The sequence below is a fragment of the Jaculus jaculus genome, chromosome 1, assembly GCF_020740685.1.
Source record: "Jaculus jaculus isolate mJacJac1 chromosome 1, mJacJac1.mat.Y.cur, whole genome shotgun sequence".
Lineage (NCBI taxonomy): Eukaryota > Metazoa > Chordata > Mammalia > Rodentia > Dipodidae > Jaculus > Jaculus jaculus.
The window spans coordinates 237,175,459-237,197,505 of NC_059102.1; the positions used below are offsets into that span (position 1 = coordinate 237,175,459).

General features: G+C 44.2%; 1 protein-coding gene across 7 annotated transcripts in view; it reads left to right on the forward strand.

Annotated features, from left to right (window-relative positions):
* The first annotated feature begins 3,465 nt into the window (after nucleotides 1-3,465).
* Chd9 (chromodomain helicase DNA binding protein 9) overlaps nucleotides 3,466-22,047 on the forward strand; it is a 268,879-nt gene continuing 250,297 nt past the window's right edge. For all 7 annotated transcript variants that reach the window (XM_045161271.1, XM_045161280.1, XM_045161276.1 and 4 more), the window contains exon 1: nucleotides 3,466-3,594. The gene's annotated coding sequence lies outside the window, so the exon portion shown is untranslated. The remainder of the gene's footprint in view (nucleotides 3,595-22,047) is intronic.

The window sequence follows — 22,047 nt, forward strand, 5'->3', positions numbered from 1 at the left end:
CCTCCTACCTCTGCCTCCCAAGTGCTGGCATTAAAGGTGTGTGCCACCACTCCTGGCTCCTTTTACTTTTTTTTTTTTTAATTTTTATTTATTTGAGAGAAAGACAAATAAAGAGAATGGGCACTTCGGGGCTTCTAGTCACTGCAAACAAACTCCAGATGCATGTGCCACCTTGTACATCTCACTTATATGGGTACTGGGGAATAAAACTTGGGTCCTTAGGCTTGGTAGGCAAGTGACTTAATGGCTAAGTCATCTCTTAAGCCTTCCTTTTACCTTTTTTTTTTTTTTTTTTAATTTTTTTTGAGGTAGGGTCTCACTCTAGCCCAGGCTGACCTGGAATTTACTATGTAGTCTCAGGGTAGCCTCGAACTCACAGTGATCCTCCTACCTCTGCCTCCTCAGTGCTGGGATTAAAGGTCACCATGCCCAGCTATTATTTACATTTGTTCTTTTTCCTTGCTTCAAAGAATATCCTACTTATATATTCTTCTATTATGTACTTTTTTTTCTCCTAATATTATATTGCTAAAATGCATGCACACTGTTGTGCAGTTATGCTCCATTTGTTTTTGGTTCTCTCTGTTCTATTTCATGCATGTTTATTCTCCCACCAATGGACATTTGGGTTGTTCCAGTGCACCAAACATGCTGAGCTGAACATTTTTATACATTTCACCTAAAACACAGTGTGAATTCACAATCCCAACAAGGATCCTCTTGATTTTTTGTTAGTTTGTTTGCTTTGGTTTTTCGAGGTAGTGTTTCACTCTAGCCCAGGCTGACCTGGAATTCACTCTGTAGTCCCAGGCTGGCCTCAAACTCATGGTGATCCTCCTTCCTCTGCCTCCCAAATGCTGGGATTAAAGGCTCATTGTGGTCACTTTGTGCTTATTGGCTTTCTGAACATGGTTTGCCATGGTTAGTAGTTAAGTGGGGATTATCCCATGTATTAGTTACCTTCTTGTTTTGGGGACAAGACACCTGACCACTCTCAGTTTCAGGAAGGAAGGGTTTATTTCAGCTTGCACTTCCAGCTCACAGTTCAGCACGGCAGGGAAGGCCTGGCCGCAGGAGCTTGAAGCAGCTACACACGTTCTGGGCCGCGAGGAAGCAGAGAGCGAGGAAGGTTGCTGCTCCGCCAGCTCTCTCCTTTTCATACAGTCCAGGACCCCAGCCCACGGAAAGGTGCTGCCCAGAGTTAAGGTGGATCTTTTCCACCTAATTAACTTAAACAGGATCATCCCACACAGACATGCCCAGGAGCTAACCTGACCTGTAAAATGCCTCACGTGATTCTAGGTCCTGTCAAATTGACAGTCGGTATAAACTTCATGCCCTGTAAGGGGACTGTGATGACTTAATGCAGCAAGGCATGCTTACAAAGTTTTTCCTAGTTGGCACTGGGTCGCTTTCTTATTCAACCCTGATTCTCCAGTACCTACCACAGTGCCTAGTACCTCATCATTATCACCATAATAAAATCAACAATACCACAATAATTATAGATAACATTTATCAAGTGTTTATTAAATGCCAGATGCTATGTTAAATAACACCTTCATTTTTATTATCTTATTAAACCATTCCATAAACCCTGCAAAGTAGGTTCCATATTACCCCCATTTTGTAGATGGGGAACTGAAGCTAAGTATCTTTCCCAGAATCACAAAAGTTGTCAATGATACAGCCAGGATTCTATTTGTAGCATCTGACACAGAAGTTCTTAACCACTGTTATTAGAAGTGCCCAATAAATTCTTAAATAAAATATCTGCCTATAACCAGATGCAGGGTCAAATCCCATGCCACTTTTACTTTCTAATCTCTTGTTAAACATGTTTAAAATGCACCCATAATTTTCCTATAAATAAAGCTAAGAGAATTTTTCCAATTTTACCCTGTACTCATTTTATTCATGATTAGTTATAACTTCTCAGCAATCCTCATGCAGACTTGAAAATGGTGTAAGAGAGATCTAACCTGTAGCTAGCTTATTCTCAAATATCATGGGATGTTTATGAATCCCCCCTCTAACAAATCCTCTAGCCATAGTCTGTTTTTTTTCCTGTTATTAATTGCACTTACATACCATCTCATCTACCCACCTATTACTGACCCACAAGGGCAGGAATATCTGCCTGTGAAGCGCTGTCTGAATCTTAATGATTTAGTGCTTAGATATCCCTGATGCCTATAACCATACCTGGCATAGAAGCAGCTCATAAAAGGGAAGCTGAGGTAGGAAGATCACTGAGAGTTAGAGGCCAGCTTGGGGCAACAGAGTCAGTTCCAGGTCAGCCTGGGTCAGAGCAAGACCTAAATCAAAAGAAATGTAAACAAAGCAAAAAAAAAACCCAAAAGTTATGAAACAAGTGGAATGCTTGAGTGAATGAATGAATCAATGAGTGAATCAATGTAAAGGAAATTGAACAGTGAATGAAGAGTATATTAGTTCAATTTTGTGCTTTTATTTTGTAGCCAACTATTTTTTTCAGGTTTCAAACGGTTACCTAAGGCTGGTCAAGAAGCTGGGAGTAAATAAAAATAAAAAAGTTTCTCCCCCCCACCTCTCTTGCTCGTAAATAAATAAATGAAAGGCCTGGATGCTTAGCGGTTAGGGCGCTTGGCTGCAAAGCCAAAGGACCAAGGTTAGATTTCCCAGAAGCCATGTAAGCCAGATGCACAAAGTGGTGCATGAGTCTGGAGTTTGTTTACAGTGGCTGGAGGCCCTGGCACAGCTATTCTCTCTCTCTCTCTCTCTCTCAAATAAATAAATAAAAATAAAAATAAAGAAGCTGAGAGGCCTGAGATTTTGTGTCTATCATGCCTGAAAGATTAATCTGTCCTAACCTGGAGACTCAAAACACTGTTTTGTGGCTATTCCCTTTATCTCCTATAAAGCCACAGTGAGCAGCCTGCCTCTTCAAGTATTGACCCTGTCAGCGAAGCAGGAGGCATTCTAAACAAAACAACAAGAAAAAAAAGAAAAAAGAAAAAAAATAAATAAACAACTCCAGGCAGCTTGGCTATAGCCATTTCTTTCTAGCAGTCTCCATTGCTATCCAGGCCCAGGGTACCTCATTACATATGCAAAACATCTGATATTTGTGTAACCGGCCCTTAACCCCTGGCTGTTATGCTTATTTCCAAACTGGGGTGCACCAGATAGAAGCAGAAATCAGGAACGGGTCCCTCCCAGTCAAGCGTCTGTGGCTCAGTTCTCAGAGCCGGGCCAAACAAGTAATTATAGCTTCCTTCTGTGGTGTGCAGGGCAGGAGGCTGATTCAATAAAGGAAGCCTGCTGTCTGTCTCCAGCCTGGCTCTGACTCATGGAACCAGGGAGTCCCGGCAGCGCTCCCCGCACAGGGTGGTGAGCTGCTGGGGGGGGGGGGGGGGTGGCCTGCTCGGCTTAGCAAAGAGCCCGGAGAATGAGGAAACTCCCTCCTTGGCTGGGAGGAACCAGCAGCTGGAGCCAGAGGAAGTGAGGCTGGGACCGAGCAGCTGCTGCGTGGGTCCAGCTAAGTGCATGCAGCAGCAACTCCCTCACCCCGGAAAGAAGGCTCCTGCCCTGTGGACACCTATAATCAAATGGGTTAGTAAATTTTCACACTGCCTGGAGTGGGGAGGGGGCGTACGCATCCGGGTGGTGGGGGGGGGTTATTGCCTTTGGTCAGGGTGGCTGCCTTTGGGTGATACGTAGGGTCTGGGGAGATGGGAATGTGAAGGGATGAGCAGTTTGTTAATTTGGTTTCTCACTTCAGCAACGAGGTGGCTAATGAGGTGTTCACGGCCACAGGGACGGCGGGAGCTGGGAGTGGTTTTCAATGAACTGGGAGGCGCTGGAGCGCATTTGGACGCCACCTCACAGAGGGTCACCCCAGGTCATCTTTCCTTCTGTGTCCAGCAGCTTCTTCCTCCTTCAGGTCACCATCAGCCTGACAGGCCACTGGACCTCCTCCTCCTCCTCCTCCTCTCTCTCCTCCTCCTGCAGGCCCCACCAGCCTGGAGGTTGCTGCTCCACCCCTGCCCGCCTCCCTCCCAACCCTTCCCGCTGAGTCACACACCTCCCGGTCAGGTGATCCTCCCCGGGGGCCCTTCCGAGAGCACCTTGACCTATATTCCGAACTCTCCGTGACAGCAGAGTGTAATTGGCCTCGGCAAAGGCCCGCCAGGCAGCGGGCAGGGTGCCCTGGCAGCCCCGGCTGCAGACAGGCGCCTGGGGCAGCGAGAGGGCCCTCCCAACCTCGGGAGCCTGCAGCCCGAGAGGCCTGGAAATGGAAAGTTAAAAGAGGCTGGAGGCTGCGTGCGGGCGGGCGGGTGGCCCGAGGAGGGGGTGGGGAGTTGAGTCAGCTGGGAAAACCGACAGCCACTGGCCGCTACAGGCTTCCACCATCCCCTCCTCCTCCTCCTCCTGTGGCCTCTGCCAGCTCCAGGCCAGGCCCTGCCAGAGCAGGCTGTAGGGGGTGAAGCGATAAATGACAGATGCCATGGTGGCTGCATGAATGATTCCCTCTGCCCACCAGGAGGGGAGAGGTGAGAGCCATCATGCAAGTCATGGGATAAACCCAGATGACTCACCTGAAGAATCAACCTAAGAAAATTGGCCCCCTTTCACCCCCACACACAAGAAACACGTTCCCATCCCTAAATTACCACAAAATGGCCTCTACTTATCTTGTGTGTGGGTCCTTTGTGCAGTCCTGTACAGTCTTTATGTCCTCTGAATGGGAGGGTGATGGGAGTGCTGTGGGCAAAGGAATTCAAAGAGAAGTGTTCAGAGGCAAACTCTAAGCTTCATTCCTGGGCCATCTAGCCTGTAGAAGGTGACTGCTAGTCAAAGATCAAAGTCCCCCCCTTTTTTTTTGAATTGGAAAGGGAGCTGAATTTAGAGCCTTTCTTCAGAATCTCCCCTTAACAGTAGTAGCCTGTGACCTTGCAAAGTATATTGCATGGTATCCACATTAAATCAGGTGATGTGCAGAATGTATATTCGTTTTATATGATACATATACCTGAACCAGGCCTGGTGGTGCACAGTCACCGAGGAAACCGAGAAGTAAGATCACAAGTTCAAAGCCAGCCTGGGCAATTTAGTGCAAGATCTGTTCTCAAAGTACCATGTTAAAAGAAGGGGGGAGGGCTGGAAAGATGGCTCAATGGTTAAAGGTGCTTGCTTGCAAAGCCTGAAGGCCTGGGTTTGAGTCTCCAGTACCCACATAAAGCCAGATACACAAAGCAGTACATGTGTCTGTCTCTACTTGCAACTGTATAAATAAATAAAATTATTCTTTTAAAAATAATTTTTTTAAAAAAGAAGCTGAGAGCTGTTCATGGTGGTACACAGCTGTAATCCCAGTTCTTGGGAGGTATAGTCAAGACAATCAGGAGTTCAGGGTTATTCTCACTTGTATAAAAAATTTGAGGCCAGCCTTGGCTATCAGAGGCCTTGTTTCAAAAAAAAAAAAAACAAAAACCCAAACATAAATACATAAAACAAAGCAAAATATCAGCAAAGGGCTGAGGATAGAATATAGCTCTGTGGTTGAAGGCTTGTGCTGGCATGCGTGAACTCCTCGAAGCATAGCTGTATAGCAGTGTTTTCTTAGAGGACAATTTCTCCTATCTGAGAGGTTTACTTTTCTTTTTTTTTTTTTAATATTTTATGTTATTTATATCCAGATACATGAGCCATCATATGCTTTTGGCTTATTTGGTTTCTGGAGGAGCAGACCTACGTCCTTAGCTTCACAGGCAAGTGCCTTAACTGCAAAGTCATCTCTCCAGCCCTATTTTTTTAATATACATTTTTATTAACTACTTCCATAATTATAGACAATATCCTATGGTAATACCCTCCCTCCCCCACTTTCCCCTTTGAAATTCCACTCTACATTGTAGCCCCTCCCCCTCACAATGAGTCTCTTTTTATTCTGATGTCATGATCTTTTCCTCCTTTATGATGGTCTTAGGTAGGTAGTGTCAGGCACTGTGAGGTCATGGCTATCTAGTCCATTTTGTGTTTGGAGGAGCACGTTGTAAGGAATCCTACTCTTCCTTTGGCTCTTACATTCTTTCCGCCACCTCTTTTGCAATGGACCCTGAACCTTGGAAGATGTGATAGAGATATTTCAGTGATGAGCACTCCTCTGTCACTTCTTCCTGGCACTATAGTGCCTTCTGAGTCATCCCAAGATCACCACCATCTGAAAAGAGAAGCTTCTGTAACCAAAAGTGAGAGTAGCATTAATATATGGGTATGAATGAACATTAAGAGAAGTGCTTACCGGGCAGTTTGGTGAGCATAGTATATACATTTAGCCAGATAACAGCAGACATTACAGCCATAGAGCTCATGACTACCCCTGTTGTAGGTTTTCAGCATAAGCATGTATTCCCTCCTGTGGAATGGACCTCTAGTCCAATTGGAATGCTGCTGGTTTCCCCCCTAACAGACATGCCACTATTGTACCCATTGGCTCATTTGGCCTGGCTGGCCAAATATAAGCCTTGCAGTGTCCACTGTTGAGTATCTCCACTGGTGATTTCTCTCCCATTGAACTGCATGCAGTGTAGCTTTTTCTGGCTTTTTTCAGCTGGTCTACATGGAGGTTTTCAGCTCAGCAGGATTTCTCAGTGACCTTGCAGCCCAAGTATGCGGAGACCTCAGCAATAGGGTCTTAACATCGATTCCTGTTGGGAAACCAAGAGCCTTGACAATGCCTGCAATATTTTGGGAAGCATTGGGGATCTTCCTGGCCAACAACTCACTGGAAGGTATCCCATCCCTGGCCCTGAAATTTTTCTAGTAACAATCTATGGCTTGTGGGTGTTCCATTGTGCAAAAAAGTAGGTTTCATGACTTATTCATATTCTCTAAGATTTTCTTTTTTTTTTTAAATATTTTTTGTTCATTTTTTATTTATTTATTTGAGAGCAACAGACATAGAGAGAAAGACAGATAGAGGGAGAGAGAGAGAATGGGCGCGCCAGGGCTTCCAGCCTCTGCAAACGAACTCCAGACGCGTGCGCCCCCTTGTGCATCTGGCTAACGTGGGACCTGGGGAACCAAGCCTCGAACCGGGGTCCTTAGGCTTCACAGGCAAGTGCTTAACCACTAAGCCATCTCTCCAGCCCCTTCTCTAAGATTTTGATTAGCCCTCCTCTTTCCTTTACTCAATCTCTTAGGTTTACTTTTCTTGTTTACTGTACCCATCATAGAGGAGGCTACTTCAGGGTGTGTTTACTCCCATAAATAGAAAAGAGTAGCCTCAACCCCCAGTGTGGTGGTACCTGTTTGTAATCCCTGCACTAGGGGGAAGGGTGAGGGCAGACAGGAAGATCAAGAGTTTCCATCATTGGCTAGAAAGCAAGTTGTTGGGGATTTTGTTTGTCTTTTTGAGGTAGGGTCTGGCTATAGCCCAGACTGACTTGGATTCACTATGTAGTAGTCTCAGGGTAGTCTTGAATTCATGGCAATCTTCCTACCTTCGCCTCACCAGTGCTGGGATTAAATGTGTGCACCACCAAACCCAGGTTTAAATTGTTGTTTTTGCTTTGTTTGTTTGGTGTGTGTGTACACATGTGTGTGCAGATGTGTGCCTAATATGCACACATGCATGTAGAAGTCAGAGGATAGCATCACCTGGCTTCCCCTGTCACTTCTGCCTTATTTCTCAGAGTCTCTCACTGCACTTGAACTTCCCAGTTTTTCAGTTAGATTGGTTGACCAGTAAGCCCCAGTGATCCTTGTGAATCCATCTCTCCAGCCACAGCACTGGGGTTACAGACATGTGTTGCCATTCCTGACTTACTTTGTTTATTATTTATATGTATATGTATCTGTGTGTGTATGATGTGTGTATATGAGCTCGCCTATGCCTTGGCATCCATGCCACAGCATGCATGTGGAGGTCAGAAGACAAATCAGGGTATTTCTCCTCTTGTTTCACCTTCTACAGACAGACTGTCTTTGTTTGTTTGTTTGTTTTGTTTTGTTTTGTTTTTTTCAAGGTAAGGTCTTACTCTAGCCCAGGTTGACCTGGAATTCAGTATATACTCTCAGGGTGGCAGTTCTCTTACCAGTGCCTCCCTAGTACTGGGAAGAAAAATATGTGCCATCATGCCTGGCTAGAGTATCACATTTTTGTTTTTTAAAGGTAACATCACTTTATTTTATTTTTATTTATTTGACAGAGAAAGAGGGGGAAAGAGCAAGGGAGAGAGACAATGGGCACGCCAGGGCCTCCAGCCACTGCAAACAAACTCCAGAAGCGTGCATCCCTACTGCATCTAGCTAACGTGGTTCCTGGGGAATCGAACCTGGGTCCTTTGGCTTTGCAGGCAAACACCTTAACCACTAAGCCATCCCTCCAGCCTTGGAGTATCACTTTAAAAAAGTTATTTATTTGCAAGCAGAGAGAGAGGGAGAGAAGGAGAGAATGGGTGCAACAGGGCCTCTAACTCTTGCAAATGAACTCTAGATTGATGCACCACTTTGTGCATCTGGCTTTACATGGGTACTGAGGAGTTGAACCCACGTCATTAGGATTTGCAGGCAAGTGCCTTAACCTCTGAGCCACCTCTCCAGCCTCTAGAGTATCTTTTTGTTGCTACTTGGCAGCTTCCAGATTTGCTAGCTGCACTTCCCATTGTCTTAGGTGCACAGCGATTATAGCTGCTGGCATCATGACAGGCTTTGTACATGGGTGGTGGGAAATTTAACCAGCAGGCCTGTAAGAAAGCACTGTTAACTGCTGAGCCATCTCCCCAGCCCCTACTTGTTTTAAAAAATATCTTATTTACTTATTTAAGAGAGAAAGGAAGGCAGATAGAGAAAAAATGGGCGCACCAGGGCCTCTAGCCACTGCAAAGGAACTCCAGACACTTGCACCACCTTGTGGATCTGGCTTTATGTGGATACTGGGGAATTGAACCTGGGTCCTTAGGGCTGGAGAAAGGCTAAGGTGTTTGCCTGCAAAGCCACCCCCCCCACACACCTTTTTTTGAAACACAGTCTTGTCTGTAGTTCTTGCTGGCTTGGTACTCACTATAGTACCATGGTTGTGGCATTCCTCCTGCCTCAGCTTCCAGATACTGGGATTACAGGCATGTTCTACCTTGCCAAGCTCCCAGCACTAACTTAATTTATAATTACATATTCCTTTCCTAAAGAGAGTGCCGAGTGTAGCCTACACTTCACAAGCTACCAAGACACCCAACCTTAAGACTCCTCAGCATCAATGGAAGTAGAAGTGATGTAGGCAATGTGACATTTTCATACAGTCTCCATCCAGACTACCCAACCTGATATTTGCAGAAAGTTCCACACTGCAGGCCAAGCCAGGACAACATCATAAAGAATGGGAGGCTGAAGGAGGGTGGAGTTCAAGAATGTAGGGAATGATTGGGCCAGTTCCAATGAACTTCTGGAATCTACTCTGGTGCTCCAGGGCCCTGAAGCGTCCAGAAGGTTTGGATCTGAATGATGCTACTTTCACAGCCTATTAGAGAAACAGTGGTTTATAATATTGAACTGTCGCTAGTCCTAGGCTGGTCTTCACTAATGCTGTATGTAGTGGTCTGTGTTGGAATCATGCAATTTCACTTTGGAGGGTACTAGGTATCAAACCTATAGCTGCTCCATGCTAGGCAAGCACTCTACCACTGAGCTACTTTCCTGATCCTTCTATTAACTTACGTGGGCCTTAATTTCTCTAAAGGCAGTTAGGACATGTAGTAGGTGATTAGAGAGCCTCTTTCTTAAGTTTCATGTGGGCAGCAGGGATCAAAACAGCTTTGTTCACCATTGTACTTTCATTCCTGAGTACCCTAATAATAATGCTACTACTAATTATTTTCTTAATTTTTATGTATTTGGTGTTGTGAAGTGTAGGAGGGCAGAAATGCACATGTGGAGGTCAGAGGACAACTTTAGGGTGAGTCTTCTGTTCCACCTCATTCGAGGCAGGTCTTCATTGTTGCTTACCACTCTGTGAGCTTCCAGGAAATTCTCCTTTCTTGCCATAGGCATAGCTTCTGGCTTTTACCTGGAGTCTGAGGATTAGGACTCAGGTTTTCAGAGTTGCATAGCAAACACTTTATCCACAGCCTTCTCCCCAGAACTTTATTCAGATTTATTATTATTTTTTTTTTTGAGACATGATCTTACTGTGTAGTCCAGGCTGGCCATGAACTCACTATGTATCTTCCTGCCTTAGCTTCCCAACTCCTGGGATTACAGGCATGTGCCACCGTACCAGGCTTGAGTTCCTTGTCTTAATTCTTAATCTTAATCATGTACTCTATGCTCCTTAAAATATGTTTTCTAACCAATAGGTTTTATTTTTTCATTTAAATTATTTATTTACTGTGTGTGTGTGTGTACCAGAGTCTCTTGCTGCTGCAAATAGCAGATTCATGTACCATTTGGTGGCTGGCTTTATGGGTGCTGGGGAATTGAACTTGGGCTAGCAGACGTTGCAGGCAAGTGCATTTTAACCACTGAGCCATCTCCCCAACACTGGTTTTATTTATTTATTTATTTATTGATTGATTGATTGATTGATTGAGGTAGGGTCTCACTCTATCCCAGAGATGACCTGGAATTCACTGTGTATTATTAGGCTAGTCTTGAACTCACAGTGATCCTCCTACCTCTGCCTTCTCAGGGCTGGGATTAAAGGTGTGCCCCATCATGCCTGGCTTGGCTTTATTTTATTTTATTTTTATATTTTATTTATTTATTTAAGAGAGAAAGATGCAGAGAGAGAGAGAATGGGTGTGCCAAGTCCTCCAGCCACTGCAAACGAACTCCAGACATGTGTACCCCTTGTGTATCTGGCTTACATGGGTCCTGGAGAATCGAACTGGGATCCTTTGGCTTTGCAGGCAAATACCTTAACTGCTAAGCCATCTCCTCAGCCCTGGCTTTATTTTTTAAAGCAATTTTTTGATTGTTTGAATGAGATACTATCTCAGTATTTAAGTCCAGGTTAGTCTTGACCTTCTGATCCTTTTTCCTCAGCCCCCTGAGTGTATGATCACACATTTGTTGTTGTTGCTGATGCTGCTATTGTTTTTGAGACAGGGTTTTATGTAGCTCAGGCCGGCCAGGTTTGAACTACATGTAGCTAAGGAAGACCTTGAACATCTGATCTTCCTGCCTCCACTTCCAAGTTCTGGGATTGTAGATATGCACCCAATGTATGCAGTGCTAGATATAGGACTAGGAGCTTCATATATGCCAAGCAAGCCCTACTACTGAGCTACATCTCCAGCCCAGATCACTTATTTTCCATGAGCATTGAGCATACATACCTGTAACCCAGCACTCAGAGACTAAGGCAGGAGGATCACAAATTTGGGACCAGTTTGGGCTACATAGTGAGTTCAAGATCAGCCTGAGCTACATAGTGAGATTCTGTCTCAAAAATCTAAGGGCTGTGAGGTGAAGATTGGTACATATGTAGTTCAGTGGTGGAGTGCTTACCTAAACATTGAGCAGGTAGTATAAAGTGTGGTGAAGGAGTCAGTCACTGAAGTGTTCTCATGACCATGATGATCCAAGGCTCAGCAGGGGAGCATCCGCTTGTGAGTGCTTTGTGTACACAGCACGTGATGTACTGAATTCTCACAGCATCTTCTTCAGTAGGTAGTATTAACCTATTTTGAAGTCAGGAAACTAAGGCTCAGCAGGGCTGGGGAACTTTCTATAAATTATTCAGCAGAGGTAGATCTAGAAAATTCTGATCCATTTGATCATAAAGATTATATTTCTTCTTGTGAATAAAAACAATTATCAAAAGGTATTTTTCCTTGTGTCCATTAGCCTAACCTTGTCTAGTGCTTTATCATTTAAAAGTACTTTCAAAAAACTTTGAAGAGCCAGGTATAGTGGCACACACCTTTAATCCTAGTACTAGTGGAGGAAGAGGTAGAAGGATTGCCATGAGCTGGAGGCTAGCCTGGGACTACAGAGTAAGTTCCAGGTTAGCCTGGGCTTGAGTGAGACCCCCACCTCAAAAAAAGTTTTTTTTAAATCTTTGAAATTTTTATTTGCATGTGTATATGTAAGTTGTATGTGAATGGATGCACTTGTACCACACATGTGTCACTCTGCATCTGGCTTTATGTGAGCACTAGGGAATTGAACCTAGGCTGACAGACTTTGAAAGCAAGTACCTTTACCCACTGACCCATCTCCCCTGCCCCTTAAATATTTTTATTGATATTCCTTTCAGTGAACCCCTTCTTTCCAACTAGTCCCTCTTTTACTTTGATGTTTTTTCACCCTTTATTATCCATGACATGTTGATGGGTCAAATGTTGTGCAGGTCATAACAGCTGCTGTGAGGTCATGAATGCAATGGTCTCCATCTTCTGGTTGCTACATTCTTTTTTTGGTTCCTACGTTTTTACATCGCCTCTACTGTATTGTGCCCTGAGCCTTGGCTGGTATAATAGAGATACATTATTTAGTGCTGAACCCTTGACTGTCACTTCTTATCAGCACTTTGATGAGTTTTGAGACTGCCCAGTAGTTACCACCACCTGAAAAGAGAAGATTCTTGAGTGAGAGCAATACTATTCTAGGGGCATAAAGTTAAGTATTTAGAGGGCAATTTGATGGGCACAACATATCTATTTAGTCAAACAACAGTAGTTGCTTCTCCCTTGCAGCCCATGAGCCTGATGAGTAGGTTTCCAGTAGCAGGCATGAATTCCTTCCTGTGGAGCTGAACTCAAATGCAATCAGAGAGTGTTTAGTTACCCAAATAGAGTCATGCCACTATTACACAAGTAGGCACAGCTTGTCTGTGTAGCTGGTTGTGAAGTTTGTTTGTTTTTAAACATTTATTTAATTAATTAATTAATTTGTAAGCAGAGAGAGAGAGAGAGAGAGAGAGAGAGGGAGGGAGGGAGAGAGAGAGAGAGAGAGAGAGAGAATGGGCATGCCAGGGTCTCTAGCCACTGTAAATGAACTCCAGATGCATATGCCCCCTGGTGCATCTGGTTTATGTGGGTACTGGGGAATCAAGCCTGGGTCCTTTGGCTTTGCAGGCAAATGCCTTAACAGCTGAGCCATCTCTCCAGCCCTGATTGTTTGTTTTTGTATTCTTGCTATCTTTTGGTCATTGCAAGAATCCAGGAAAACCTGGAGGCAGCTATTATGATTCCAGTTTGCAAAAGATGCTAATGCAGGCTTAAAAAAAAAAAAAAAAGATGTAATGGCTAGATGTGGTGCATGCCTTTAATCCCAGCACTTGGAAGGCTGAGACTACATAGTGAATTCCAGGTCAGTTTGGGCTAGAGGAAGACTCTACCTTGAAAAACCAATCAAACAATCAATAAAAATATAGTAAGATACTATGACCAGGGATTAAATAGAATCAGGATGAGGAACTCACTTGCTGCCTTGCTTCTCTGTACCCTCCTGTTTTATCAGCATTCCTCAATCATAAGCCGCCTCCTTGTTCAGTGTCCTTGCTAGATCTGAACAGTGGAAATTCCTGGTTTGGGGTGAGTCCTCGAGAGGCTGATCTTCCCACTGGTCAGACAAAAGAATTTTTCCCAAGTTCAAAGTATAAAAAATTTTAGTTTTAATTTTTAAAAATGCTGGGAAGCTGGGTGTGGTAGCACATGCCTTTAATCCCAGCACATTGGAAGCAGAGTTTGAGGCCATCCTGGGTTAGAATGAGACCCTATATATATATTTAAAAAAAAAAAAAAGTGCTGGGGATCAAACCCAAAACAACATCTAAATTGTGGCTACATTTAATGCCTTTCCTTACTATTTACAATAAAAGTTTGAATGTTAATATTCTTCCTTCCTTTTTTTTCTCTCCCTTTTCTCCTCCCTCTCTCCCCTTATCCTTTCCTTCCTTCCTTCCTTCCTTCCTTCCTTCCTTCCTTCCTTCCTTCCTTCCTTCCTTCCTTCCTTCCCTCCTCTTTCTCTTCAGTGCCAAGAACTGAACATTTTCAGTTATAGGAGGTGAAGTCTGGTTCTGATGACACCATTAGAACCTAAACTGTCAATGTGACAAGCCCATTTTAAAAATTAATTAATTAAAAAGAAGGGGTTCAGTGGAGGGGTTACATAAGTATATATATGGAGAGAGAGATAGAATGGGTGCACCACGGCTTCTTACTCCTGCAAATGAACTCCAAATGCATGTGCCATTTTTGTGGCTCTTGCTTTACTGGAGTACTGGGTAGGCAGGCTTTGAAAGCAACCACCTTTAATCACTGAGCAATTTTTCTAGTACTAACAAGCCCATTTCTTCTCCCCTTCCTTCCTTCCTTCCTTCCTTCCTTCCTTCCTTCCTTCCTTCCTTCCTTCCTTCCTTCCTTCCTTCCTTTCTTTCTTTTTTGGGGGGGTGGTTTCAAAGTAGGGTGTTGCTCAAATTCACAGTTCTCCTCTCTGGGCCTCTGGAGTGCTGGGATTAAAGGCATGCACCATCATACCCAGTCAAGTCCATTTCTTTTCCTGCGGTTCAGGCCTAGCCTTCCAGCTATGGCCATATAGACCTGGTTCCGCTGCTGCTGGAGCCACCTGAATCTGTCCTACTTCTCTGCTGCAGTTGATAATTTCTTATACACCTCACTTTTTAGTAGACGAGTGTATTTTGCTGTTTTTTTTTTTTTGGGGGGGGGGCTTTTTCTCTACCAGCCTGCTTTGGTATGGTTTCCTACAGTGCCATCTCAACCGGAAGTCCGGGCCCATTTCTTTTCTTCTTTTCTTCTTCTTCTTCCTCTTCTTCTTCTTCTTCTTCTTCTTCTTCTTCCTCCTCCTCCTCCTCCTCCTCCTCCTCCTCCTCCTCTTCTTCTTCTTCTTCTTCTTCTTTTAATAATTGAGCTTATTGGACTGTCTGGATGTGGCAGCACACACCTTTACTTATTTATTTGAGAAAGGGGGGGGGGAGAGAGAAAGAGAATGGGTGCATCAGGGCCTCCAGCCACTGCAAACAAACTCCAGACACATGTGCCTCCTTGTACAGCTGACTAACGTGGGTCCTGGGGAATCAAACCTGGGTCCTTTAGCTTTGTGGGCAAATGCCTTAATTGCTAAGCCATTCCTCCAGCCTCCAAGCCTATTTCTTGATGGCAACTAAGAAGGACTGTCCTACCCTTGACTTTCAGACCAAAATAAATATTTTTCTGAAGTAAGCAACTAGATTATCTTGAGTCCTTCTCTTTCTTCAATAGCTTCTATGTGAGAGCACCAAAGCCACCACCTGAGAGGAAAGATTCTTTTTTTTCTTCTTTTTTTTTTGTGGGGGGGTGGTTTCGAGGTAGGGTCTCACTCTGGTCCAGACTGACCTGGAATTAATTCTGTAGTCTCAGGGTGGCCTTGAACTCACAGTGATCCTCCTACCGCTGCATCCTGAGAGCTGGAATTAAAGGCATGCACCACCACACCCGGCTTCTGAGAGGAAAGATTCTTATTCCATCCATCCATCCATCCTTCCTTCCTTCCATTTAGAAACAAGGTATCACATGTGTCCAGGGCTGGAGCTAGTGATCTTCCTGCCTCAACCCTCTAAATTGTGGGTTATAGGGTTAGCCCAATCCCTGGCTAACACTAAAATCCACAAGAAAGTTGAATGAACAACCTTCTCTGTATCTCTTAGATTAAGAAGAACTTCCTTATTTTTAAAATCTCATTTAATACCTTTTTTTTTTTTTGTACCACTGGGGGTTGATCTAAGGGCCTTATGCATGTTAGGCAAATGTCCCTGTGGTGGTTTGATTCAGGTGTCCCCCATAAACTTAGGTGTTCTGAATGCTAGGTTCCCAGCTGATGGATATTTGGGAATTAATGCCTCCTGGAGGGAGTGTATTGTTGGGGGCGGGCTTATGGGCTTTATAGCCAGTTTCCCCATGCCAGTGTTTGGCACACCCTCCTGTTGCTGTGGTACACCTTCTGTTGGCCAGGGAGTGATGTCCACCCTCTGCTCATGCCATCGTTTTCCCTGCCATCATGGAGCTTCCCCTCGAGCCTGTAAGCCAAAATAGATCTCTTTTTCCCAGAAGCTGCTCTTGGTTGGTGATTTCTAACAGCAATGTGAACCGGACTGCAACAGTAAAGTGGTACCGAGGAGTGGGATTGCTGCTAGACACTTGACTGTGTGACTTTGGTCTTTGGGAGCTGATTTTCAAGAGGACTGTGGGAGGATTTGAAACCTTGGCCTAAGAGATAACTTGCAGTGCTGTAAGTGCAGCTTGATGGACTATTCTAATCAGAACTATGGACTGTGAGGTTTGGCTCATGAGGGTGAGAAAGAGCTGTGCTTGGACTGGGCTAGCAGTTTGTGTGAGAAGCTTGCTCTTATGCCCGTGTCCTGAGAAGTTGTGCAAGGTTGCTTTGCGTAGAAAAGAACTGGTGTGAGCAGAGGAATATGGCACAGAAAGAAAAATCTTTGGGTGAACTGCTGCCCGTTCAGCTGCAACTGATAGATTACAACCTTTGAGACTGGGCTAGCTGACCTGCGCTGGGGCAACAGGAAGAATGTAGACTCTTTTGAAGGGGCCTGAGTGCTCAAGGAGTGTCCTGTTCTTCAGAGTTGGCTTTATTCCCCCCTGGATTAACAAATTGGCACCCTACCTGGTATCGTGGAGTATAAGAAATGCTGGAAAGAGGGTCATTGAGTTTGTAACACGGTCTTGTGTTTTGGAAATGGCCATGGGCAGTGTGAAGCAGGTTTGCTGGTTGCCTGCATGGAGACCCCATGGGGCCATGAGGATGAACCGTGGCTTGCAGTGGAGACCCAGTGGAGATGCCGGGACCATGAGATGGCTGTCGAGGAGCTGCTGGTCCCGATGAAGTTTCCCAGGACTATGAGTAGCCTAGCTGGAGTGGCGGAATTGGAATGCCAGAGACTTGTTGCTGGTTAGAATTATCGGACTTGAAGATTTGTCACTGGCTAGAGTTGTTGGACTTGAAGCTACAGAGTTTGATGTTTGTCCTGGTTGTTTAAATCTTGTATTGGTTGAATGTTTCTTTGCTATGCCCAGTGCCATCTATTGCAGTGTGAAAATTTATTCTGTGCCATTATGGGTTTTTTGAGGTTATTTTTTGGTATTATGGCTCAGTTAAAAGATCTTGAACTATGGGGATGTTTGAACATCTTTGGGATTGATAAAAACTATGGGGACTTTTAAAATGATATGAATGCATTGTATTTTACATCATGTATGGATATCAGTTTATGGGGGACAGGGGCGGAATGTGGTGGTTTGATTCAGGTGTCCCCCATAAACTTAGGTGTTCTGAATGCTAGGTTCCCAGCTGATGGATATTTGGGAATTAATGCCTCCTGGAGGGAGTGTATTGTTGGGTGCAGGCTTATGGGCTTTATAGCCAGTTTCCCCATGCCAGTGTTTGGCACACCCTCCTGTTGCTGTGGTCCACCTTCTGTTGGCCAGAGGGTGATGTCCACCCTCTGCTCATGCCATTGTTTTCTCCTGCCATCATGGAGCTTCCCCTCGAGCCTGTAAGCCAAAATAAATCTCTTTTTCCCAGAAGCTGCTCTTGGTTGGGTGATTTCTAACAGCAATGTGAACAGGACTGCAACAGTCCCCATTGCTGAGCTACATCCCCAGTCCTTAGATTTTTTGAGAGGTTCTAAACTCTCAATCTTCCTGCCTTAGTCTCCTGAGTGCTGGGATTATAGTATCACCATACCTTACTCACTCAACGTTCTTTGCTCTTTAAGGTATCAATTTAAAGGTAGCTGGGCATGATGGCACATGCCTTTAATCCCAGCACTCAGGAGGCAGAGGTAGGAGGACCACTATGAGTTGGAGGCCAGCTTGAGACTACATAGTAAATTCCAGGTCAGCCTGGGCTAGGGCAAGACCCTACCTCAAAAAAAAAAAAAAAAAAAAAGTATATTATAAGGCATCTCAAGCCTGTCCTCACGGTCTAGTGCCTCTTTTAAAAAAATTTTTTATTTACTTATTTATCTGAGAGAGAGGGGGGCAGATAGACAAAAAGAGAGAATGGGCAGCCTGTAGCCACTGCAAATGAACTCCAGACACTGCACTCCATCATGCATCTGGCTTGTGTGAGACCTGGGGAATCAAACTGTGGTCCTTACGCTTCACAGGCAAACGCCTTAACCACTAAGCCATTTCCCTAGCTCTCTAGTGCCTCTTTTTAGAAAAAGCCAGTCAGGAGTTTTATAACCTCTGAAGAAGTTTCATATGTATATAAGAAACCTTGTGTTCTTTGCCTGCTTTTTCTTATTTTGTTTTAACTTTTTTTGTGGGGGGGGGGGGCTGGGGAGATAGCTCAGTGGTTCAAGGCACTTTGTTGCAATGCCTGGCTGTCCAAATTTGATCCCCTAGTACCCATATAAAGCCAGATGCACAAAGTGGCTTATGCATCTGAAGTTTGTTGTCACTTGCAAAAGGCCCTATCATACTTATTCTGTTTTTCAAATAAAGAAATAATTTAAAAATTATCTTATGTATTAATAATTTTGTACATGTGTGCATTTTGATCACCTTCCATTACTATCTCTTGTCCTCCCAACTTTTTCTTCTTTCCAACTACTCCTGCTTGTACTTTGATGTTGTGTGTGTGTTCCATTGCATGTAATTAGGTTGCTTGCATGAGCATGGGTAGAGCTAGTTAACAGAGCATGGGCAACTTACTAGTGGCTACACTGATGTGACAGTTTTGAAGACGAGGGTGGGATTTGATTCCATAATAACCCAAGAGATCCCCAGGCTTGTGGATCCCAACCTTGGGTCCTTGTCTAAATTCTCAGAGAACTGAAAATGCAGACTGATAGAAGAGTAAATTATTAATTATGAGGTTTATTGGGGGAGGGTTAGGATCCAAAAGGAAGGCAAGTTAGGATCCAAAAGGAAGTCCAAATCAAAGGAAAGTCTTGGGCTTAGTGGTTAAGGTGTTTGCCTGCGAACCCAAAAGACCCAGGTTTGATCCCCCAGGACCCACTTAAACCAGATGTACAAGGGGCACATGTGGCTGGAGGCCCTGGAGTGCCCATTATCTCTCTATCTGTCTCTCTTATCTTTTATCTCTCTCTGCTTGCAAATAAATAAATGAATAAATAAATAAATTCTCCCTCTTCCAGCTTGGCTGGAAAAGGGGAGGGAAGACAAAAAAAAAAAAAATCTCCCTCACATAGGGAAAAGTCTGGACATACACATACAGGGAGAGAAAGAGAAAGCAAGCGAGTGAGCAAGAAAAGCAGGGAAAGTCCCCAGACAAAAAAAAGATTCCCCCACACACACATCCCATCTTGGCTAGGAATGGGGATAGGAGGCCAAGAGTACCCCCCTCACATAGGGAAACAGCCAAAAGGGCCAGAGGCCAACAACACTCCAGGCTGCGAGGACCCAAAAGAGATTTATACATGTGCTTAGGTTTCTTTATATGGGGTAAACATCCAATTAGGATGAGCCTCATGATCAGAGTCAGGTGTATGAAAGGGAGAGACCTGATTGGATGGTGGGCTCAAAAGCCTGATTCAGGAAGGAGAAGCCCATAGGTACGGTAAGCCTGGGAAAATTTGAAGAGGCAGGAAGTTGTCCTTGGATGCTGTTGCAGCCATCTTGGTTGAGACTGAGGCAAACACAGGTTCTAGTCCTGCCAGGTCAGGTAAGATGGCATCTTCTTGGGCCTCTGTCCTTGCTGACTACATATATGTGTGCATGTATATATATACATATACATATAGATGTGTGTGTACATGTGTATGTATATGTGTATGTATGTATGTATATATATATATATATACATATATATATATATATATATACATGTATATATAAAAGCTACCTTGCTCCTATTCTTTTGTGTGTATGTTTGAGGTAAGGTCCTCAGTGTAACCCAGGCTGACCTGGAGCTCCAGGATGACCTCAAACTCACAGCAGTCTTCCTACCTCTGCCTCTTAAGTGCTGGGATTAAAAGCATGTGCCATCATGCCTGGAGCTACCATGCTTTATCAACACCACTGAAGATGTGTCCCCCTCTGTAGCAGACAGCTTCAGGTTCACTGAGATGGACCTTCAGACCAAGCACAGTTATGGAGGAAGGGATTTATTGAAGCTTACAGATTCAGGGGAAGTTCCATAATGGCAGAAGAAGCTGGCCTGCTTTCATAGGACCAAGCAGAGAGAGAGAGAATCACAAGCCAAAAAGCCAAAAGCCACATAGCACACTTTAGGAACTCCAGCTAGGCACACTTTGCATATCTTTAGATTGAAATCTGAAACCCACCACCACACCTTAAGATTCATCCAGTGACACTGCCTCTAGCCAGGTGGCTGCAAATGCAAACTATAAACAAATAAAAAACTGAATATATTGGGTGCCATCTATTCAAACCATCACCTTTATCAACACCACTGAAGATAATGTGTCCTACGCCTTCAGCAAAGATGAATTGCCAATAATTCCTCAGGGAGGGGTGGGGTACTCACGTGCTCCCCCACCGCCCATCAGGGACCGTTGTTGGTCCCAGTCTTGTTGGAGTAACAACTGTCACTGTGAGATCATTAATGCAATGGCCATGCCATTGTCCAGAAAATAGCATTCTATAGCCCTCCTCCACATCGTCTGGATCTTACATTTTTTTCTGTCTTTTCTCTGGTAATGTCTCTAAGCCTTGGAAGAGGTGTAGATGTCTCACTTAGTACTGAACATTCAACAGTCACTTATTCTCAGCACTTTGATGTCAGAGTTTTGGGTCTTTCTAGTAGTCACCACCCACTGTAAAAAGAAACTTCTCTGATCAAAGCTGAGAATAGCACTAATCTATCAGGATGAACATAAATATTTTTATTTATTATTACAGAGAGGTGGGGGAGAGAGAATTGGGCACATCTGGGCCTTTAGCCATGGCAAATGAACTCCAGACGCATGAACCACCATGAGCACCTGGCTTATGTAGGCTCTAGGGAGTTGAACCTAGGTCCCTAGTCTTCACAGGCAAGTGCCTTGGCTGCTAAGCCATCTCTCCAGCCCTGAATATAAATATTTAGAGGGTAATTTGATGGGCACAATACAATCATTTAGCTTCCTAGTGCCTATGACCTCCCCAGTTTTAGGTTTTAGACTATGTTTCCATACCAGGCATGAATTCCTTCCCTTAGAGCAGGCCTTGATTCCAATCAGAGAGCAGTTGGTTACTTTCCTAACAGTCATGACAGCATTGTACCAGTGAACACATCTTACTTGGCTGGTCAGTTGTGTAGCCTGCAGGGCCCACCAAATCTGCCTTTTCTTCACTGCACCCACCCTCATAGTAGCATTATCTATTATTCTACAATTGGTTTCTTTTTCTTTTTTCTTTTTTTTTTTCTCAAGGTAGGGTTTTAGCCCAGGTCTACCTGGAATTCACTATGTAGTCTCAGGGTGGCCTTGACCTAATTTCCTACCTCTGCCTCCCAAGTGCTAGGATTAAATGCATGCTCCACCATGCCTGGTTCTTGATTTCTTTTTTTTTTTTTTAAGTTTTTACTAAAAAAAGATTTTGTTTATTCCTTTGCACACAGAGATACAGAGAGAACAGAGACAGGGAATGGGCACACCAGGCCCTCTAGCTACTGCAAATGAACTCCAGATGGATGCGTCATTTTGTGCATCTGGCTTTATGTGGGTATTGGGGAATTGAACCCAGGTCATTAAGCTTTGCAGGCAAATGACTTAACTGCTGATCTATCTCTCCAGCCCAACTTGGTTTCTTATTTGTAACCAATTCTGGTTCATTTCATAAAGAGTGTTCTCATTTTATTTAATGATTTTATTGTATTCCATTGTATTAGCTGTCCATAATTCAGTTAAGTAGTTCCCTTAGGCAGTGTGGTAGTTTGAATGTATGTCCCCCACAGACCCAAGTGTTTTATTAAAGCTTGTCTCCAGCCACCTGACTGGAGGAGCTGTCTCTGGGGGTGGGATTCTGGAGTCCAGCCTTAAGGTGTTTTGGAGGAGGATCTGAATTCTAGCCAAAAGGTAAGAAGAGAGGTCTGAGCTCTGCTAAGATCCCTGCTTTTGCTGCCAGGTTTGTGCCT